The following is a 6,831-nucleotide window of genomic DNA, read 5'->3' as shown; positions in this document are numbered from 1 at the left end:
CTTGGTTAAATTAACTTGTACCTAAAAATTAATTGTTAAGTCGTACTGTAACACATTCGGATTTTTTTTGTTAAGTCGTTCTTGAAATCGGAAAGGTTTTTGTTAAGTCGTACGTAAAATTATTCGGTTTTTGTTAAGTCGTACCAGGAATAATTCGATTTTTTCATCTTTTTATTTAAGGTACTCTTGTTATTTGTTTAAGAGCTCTGCTTCTTACAGGAACTTCCAGCTTTACTTCCGACATTAACGGAAGACCCACTCGTTGCTTTGCAACGAGCTTTGCTCTAGTTATTAGGGTCTTCCGTTTTCAACGGAAGACCCTCTTGTTATTCTATTGTTTTTTTTTATTATTATTATTCTTCTTGTTTTTCCTTCTGACTTCTTTTTTGCTTTATATCTCAAAAACTATTCAACCGATTTGCAAGAAATTTTCAGGAATTATGTTAAATAGTTGTCCCTTGAAGATTTTAAACTTTCAATCATTAAGTCACTTCCGTTTTCTAGTTACGTCAATTTTAAAAATTTCAAAAAGTGATTTTGTCCAGGACTTTTCTCGTAAACGGTTGTTTATAAAGACTTGAAATTCTCTGTGATTGTAAATCTGTGGATTTACTTATGGCAAATTTACAAAAAAAATTATTTTGTCACTTCCGGTCGAAACCGGAAGTGATTCTAATTTTTCGGAATTTTCATTTTTTTAAGCGAATAATAAAATTATATGCATGTTGTAGAGTTTGCAAAGCTTAATGCAAAACTGAAATTCGTTTTCAAATCGGATGATGCATTTCAGAGATATCGGGGTTTAAAAATTGATCTTTCCGGAAATTTTGATTCCGTGTTTTTGGTTTTAAAAATAGTGCACATTTCACACTGAAAGTAATTTCTACTGAAAACAATTCGTACTGATAATTAAACTATATATAAAACACAAAATTATATGCATATTGTAGAGTTTGCAAAGCTTAATACAAAACTGAAATTTGTTTTCAAATCGGATGATGCATTGCAGAGATATCGGGGTTTAAATATTAATTTTTCCGGAAATTTTGATTCCGTGTTCTTGGTTTAAAAAATAGTGTAAAATTCACACTGAAAGTAACTCCTGCTGAAAACAATTCGTGCAGGTCATAAAACCGGACTCTGTTTTTTAATAGTTAAATAAAGTGTTTTTCGATACAATTTCGTTATTTCGATCGATAATTACGTTGTAAATTTTTATTAGTCTTATTAGTTATAATCGAAATAATTATATCGTACGATTCCCCATTTCAACTCGCCATGTTTTGACTGCGAACAAACAGCTGATAGCGGTGTGTCTACATTTTTAAAAGAAGCAAGGCCTGCAAGACGTCGATAGTGGAAATTTCAGCTCAACTAACGTATGACAGATTATAAAGGTATTTTTCAATACAGGATATGTCGTATTGACTTTTTCTTTTCAGAGTATTTGCACTTTTCAATCTAATCCGAGATTCCTCTGACTCTAACCTCCGCTTTTGAAGTACGTCACAATATAAAAGCGGGCGTTAGAATCAGCGGAATCTCAGAATATTATCTGTCCAGTGTATTTTCACGGTAGCTGCAGAACTGTAGCTCTCCGGGAAAAAAATAATGACAGACCGGAGAGCTACAGGGCCACCCATTGAAAAAATTGTACATGTATATTTATTGCGCAGAAAAACGTTCGCTTGTTTTGGACTGATTTACCTTATTTATACGCAAATTCTGTGAAAACAATTAGTACCATTAAATTCCTCATGCAATTTACTACTGATATCGCCTCTTTATTTGCCTCAGACTTTCTCCGAAACACGCTACCGACTTTGGAAAATCAAGTATGTTGAATTTACATCGAGATCGAGAGTCGCCATTTTTACATGTAAACAAAGTGGACCACATGAATTTACGGGACTGGTGATGGTGTTTAAAAGACTATCCGAGACAAGTGAAGAGAGGATATCAGTAGTAAATTGCATGAAGAATTTAAAATTAAAAGCGGTGGGAGTCCTCAGGTACACAAGAATAGAATGTTGTAATTAGAGTGCATGTTTGCATGATGATAACTCTACCCTAAATATTTATAGCAGATCTTTACCATATCGCCTTCACTTAATTTATAAATTAAAAAACTCAGGCTTGTGTTTAATTAAATAAATATATTTGACAAAGTAATTATTCAATCTAATTAAAATTAGACCTTTTGTCTCGCTCTCTGTTATATATGGTTATTGCTTGTGTAACAGGCATGTAAAGTCTCAAATTTCATATTATATCAAGCTCAGAATTTAGGTCAATGTTCCATGATATCTATTAAACAGTCTTCTCAAGATATAAGTATTTCACAGAATCATTGTAATTTGAGAGATTAGATTATCTTTTATACATATTGATTCATTTTAGGTAAGCTTTACATGCATATCACATCAACATAGTATGTAAATAATTTTTACTGCATGTGCCTCAGATCTCTCTCTCTCTCTCTCTCTCTCTCTCTCTCTCTCTCTCTCTCTCTCTTTTAATCTTGGCAAAGACTTATGAAACTGTCAGAGGGCAACTTAATTTTGTGACAAAAATATCTCTATCTTGTAAAAGAAATCCAAAGTGCATTGAATTTTAAAATGAGCATGTATTATTAATCCCTCATTTTTATGCGCATTATACATAGTATTGTTTTTAAAACATGTAATTTGTAAGAAAAAAACCCTCGCTAAATTTATTCGCAATAAACCACAGTAGAATTGACAAAACATGGTATACACGTAGCAGAAGCTTATACTTTGACACTGTTTGGATTGGTAATATTCCTAAAGTTTGTAGTTTATGAATTGAAATATTGCTGTCGCACTTCAAGTAAAACAAACTCTCTCGCTCACTCCTGCTCTCGCTCAATCTGATATGTCTATACCCAAGAAATTATTTTAATGTTATGATATTATGACTTGATATGCACATTTTTGTTTTTGTACTGGCTAAATGTTAATGTCATATATTTGGATATGTCATACTTATAACACTGCATGGTCAGTGTATTTTTTCCAAAAATATTATGTATATGTTAATGTAAACACAGCTATTACAAGTACATGTACATGTATGTTAACACAGCTACCGTAATTTATTTTTTTTAATTTTAGCTTAAAGCAGACTCTTGTTACCACATGGCTTTTACCTGTTGATTCTTGTGGTTTCAGCTCTTGAGGTTAACCTGTCACCTCTACCCACATGCATATTCCTTGTGTTCTACAGACTATCTACCGGTAATTCAAATTAAATCGGATAATGCATGAACAATAATGGAACTTTAAGAAAGCATCATGTCCTATTGTGGTTTGTTCATGTTTGATAAGAAATTATGAAAAACAAAATTAAGGCTGTTTAAAGAAATATAATTGTTGTGAAAATTTGTTTTTCAATAAAAGTATGCAATTATGTTTCCTTCATTTTTTATTTTATAAAGATATTTAGATGTGTTTACATAGTTGAAAAATCACCCAACTCTTTCCAATTTTCTCCATAAGATTACATGTAGGATATGTAAATGTACATTTGACTTTTGAATAACACCAGCAATGATAATTACTTTTGAAATGAGCAAGACACAATCTATTTTCACCCGCTTAAGGTATATATGCATAAAAAAGTAGAAAAAAACATGTCAAATTTGAACATTTTTAATGGATTTCTCCTCCACCAGCTACCCGGGTGTGTTTGAATTTAATTTTATTTAAGGCAGATGTTGAACTTGTTGATCTTACTGTTTTAGCATGGTTAAAAAGAGACAATAAACCAGAATAGATTAGATATTTAATAAATATGATTGTTAGCTTACTTTTTTTCATGGAAAAAAGAAATCACATGCAGGAATACTTGTCTATTTAATTATTAAAATGCTACAAATCATTCAAGAAACATAAACAGATCAAATTCTAGTATTATTGATGATTGTTTTCAAATATGTGTGAGAAATGACTCATAGAAATTGCCACAAGTTTCAGAAAATTAGGTAAAAGATTTCAAACCATGACTTTTTTATGAAAATCAAAAGATAGGGGGTGGGTATACATGTAAGGGCATTTCTAAGTTATGTGATGCTTTTATCAAGATAATATCATGTAGATGTATGTTGTATTGAATAAGGTTTCTTATTAAAGGTGGTTGAACAACAATTGACCTCTAAAAGGTCAGGTAAAGATGTTTTACTATGGAGAACCCTGTAAATCTGTGTTGAGTAAAAGAAATTGGAAATGGTGGGTTCACTTAAATGGCCATATGTTTATTAAACCTCAATGGAATTGTCAATATGTGGTATACTTTTTTCTCAGAATTGCATTAGCTTTCTTATTCTAAGACAAAGACATCTGTTCATAAAATGTACTAAGTTAAAGGTAGCAAGGGACGATTCGGATAAAGTATCCGTTAATATTTTTGTAAAATTAAGGTACATCACTACACCTAGAATTATACTTTTTAAGACACTTCTTCACAAGATGGCGATTTAAATATTTTGTTGAACTCATAATATCGTTTGATTGGGTTGTATACCGTCATAGCTTAATGGTTAAAGTATTGGGTTTCTAAAGCGTTTGAGTTTTAGTCCGCCTGGAGCTTTTGTTACTGTTTATTGAATTAAATTTTTGAAAATGTAATTGTTCATCCAAAGGACTAAGTGCGGTTTTATGCAATTTTTGCCCCCCAAAATCAAAGTTTCAGAAAGAGCTTTAAAATAAGGTGAAAGATAGTTAAAATCATATTGGAAATAAAGGTGTAAAAGGTTATCACCACAGTGACGTCATAATGTAGAAATGATGTCATGAATATTGCAGTATTTTCATAAATTGATGTTTTGTAGCAAAATATGGGTGTTTTCCGATGGTTTTTCGACTGGGAAACATCGAGCGCAGGCTTGCTCAAGTACCATTTTTTAGTATAATAGATATAACTATCTGAAGTAAAACATATGTTAAAATAGCACTTGAGCAGACCTGCGCTCTATACTTCCGAATGCAAAATATAGAGCAAAAATGAGAATATCTTCATTTGTTTGCAAATTTGCGGGAATTAGGTCATATAAGTGACGTCATAGATAAACAGCGAGTGAGCAATGATGACTAAAATCAAAATTAAAGTTATAGGCATCCTCTTTACAATGATTTGTGAAGATTTCATTTTTATACGATACTATTTAAAAATTGGTTGAAATCGGGGGCAGATATTTGACCATACCGCACATAGTCCTTTGCACATTTTTTGCCTATTTGACTTAAACACTTCTTATCAATTATGATATCTATCATAATCAAGTAATTTTCTGCTGATTTGAGAAAATATTTCAAGGTGTTTTGAGCCACCTTAAGAGATGCTGCACTTGAAGGCTTATGAGTGTTGCTAAGATTCATAAAATGAATTTTAATGATCATCATTAGAGGGATCTCCCTTGTTGGAATTGGTATGCAATATGAAAACCCCTAATGTTTAATACGTACATGAGAATTGAATAGTGAAACTTGCGGCTAAGACTGTTGTGTTGACTTTACACTGTTTGTCAATTGCAGGTTACAAATGGGAGGTTATATAACTCGAAATTTATGTGGATGGGACATTATATACCTTTTCACTTGGTATGAGGATAATAGCAAGTTTATTGTCCTCCAAGACAGCCACTATTTCATGGGCGAAGCCAAGTGAAATAGTTGCTGTTGAGGGGGACAATAAACTGTCTGTCATCCTCACACAACACAACAGTCTCAGTCTGTCTTTCTGTCAGTAAATAGCTATAGGTATCTTAATTATTATCCTGAAAAAAACTTTATTTGTTGGCGATGCAGAATTTCTTGATGATAAACAAATTAGAATTATCGGACTTTGAATTTAATGCTGTGATCGGATTATACCAGAGGTGTTCCGAGTTTAAAAAAGGGAAATCGTATGCTGCTGGTGAATAGCATAGAAACTATTTCACAGTTAGATGGAATAGCATGTTTATTCATTGTAATTTTACATAGGAAATATTCACAGAAATATAATAAACTTTACATTTCTAAGTTTCTGACATTTGATGGTGCAACAAGCACAGTTTGGAAGGTCAAAGGTGACATCTTTTGTATCTGACTCCTTTTCGGCTTTATAACTCAAAAAGTTTATAACCGATTGAGATGAAACTTTGAGAGATTATGTGCAACTATTATGCCTCTAAGATCCTAAAGTTTCTTTGAAAACGCCCTTTCCGTTTTTACGGTACGTCATTTAAACAAAAAATTTTAAAAAGTCATTTTGTCCAGGGCGTTTCTAAAAACGCTTTAAGATAGAGGCTTGAAATTTTCAATGGTTATGATTTAGTCGTTTTACCTCTGTAATAAGGCTCGAAATGAAAATCTGTCACTTCCGGTCAAAACCAGAAGTGAATCAAATTTTTCGAAAAATTGAATTTTTTGATCAAGTCAAAAATGAATATCTGTTTTGTAGAGCTTATTCAGCTTAATCTAACACTGAAAGCCGTTTTAAAATCGGACGATGCATTAGAGATATCGGGTTTAAAAATTGATATTTCCAGAAATTTTGATTCCGCGTCCTTGGTTTAAAAAATAGCGTAATGTTCAAAGTAAAATTAACTTGTACCAAAAATAATTGTTTAGTCGTACTTGAAATAAGTAAGGTTTTTGTTAAGTCGTACTTAAACTCATTCGGATTTTGTTAAGTCGTACCAGGAATAATTCGATTTTTTTCATCTTTTTATTTTAGTTACTCCTGTTATTGGTTTAAGAGCTCTGCTTCTTACATGAACTTCCAGCTTTACTTCCGACATTAACGGAAGACCCACTCGTTGCTTTGCAA

General features: G+C 32.0%; 1 long non-coding RNA gene across 1 annotated transcript; it reads left to right on the top strand.

The window, feature by feature from the left end:
* The first annotated feature begins 603 nt into the window (after positions 1-603).
* LOC136271852 (uncharacterized) lies at positions 604-3,431 on the top strand. Its single transcript, XR_010709846.1, has 2 exons — positions 604-1,397; positions 3,135-3,431. It is a non-coding gene; the product is annotated as an uncharacterized lncRNA (long non-coding RNA).
* Positions 3,432-6,831: the final 3,400 nt, after the last annotated feature.

This window comes from Magallana gigas, chromosome 9 (assembly GCF_963853765.1).
Source record: "Magallana gigas chromosome 9, xbMagGiga1.1, whole genome shotgun sequence".
NCBI lineage: Eukaryota > Metazoa > Mollusca > Bivalvia > Ostreida > Ostreidae > Magallana > Magallana gigas.
This window is presented reverse-complemented; position numbering and strand designations above follow the sequence as displayed.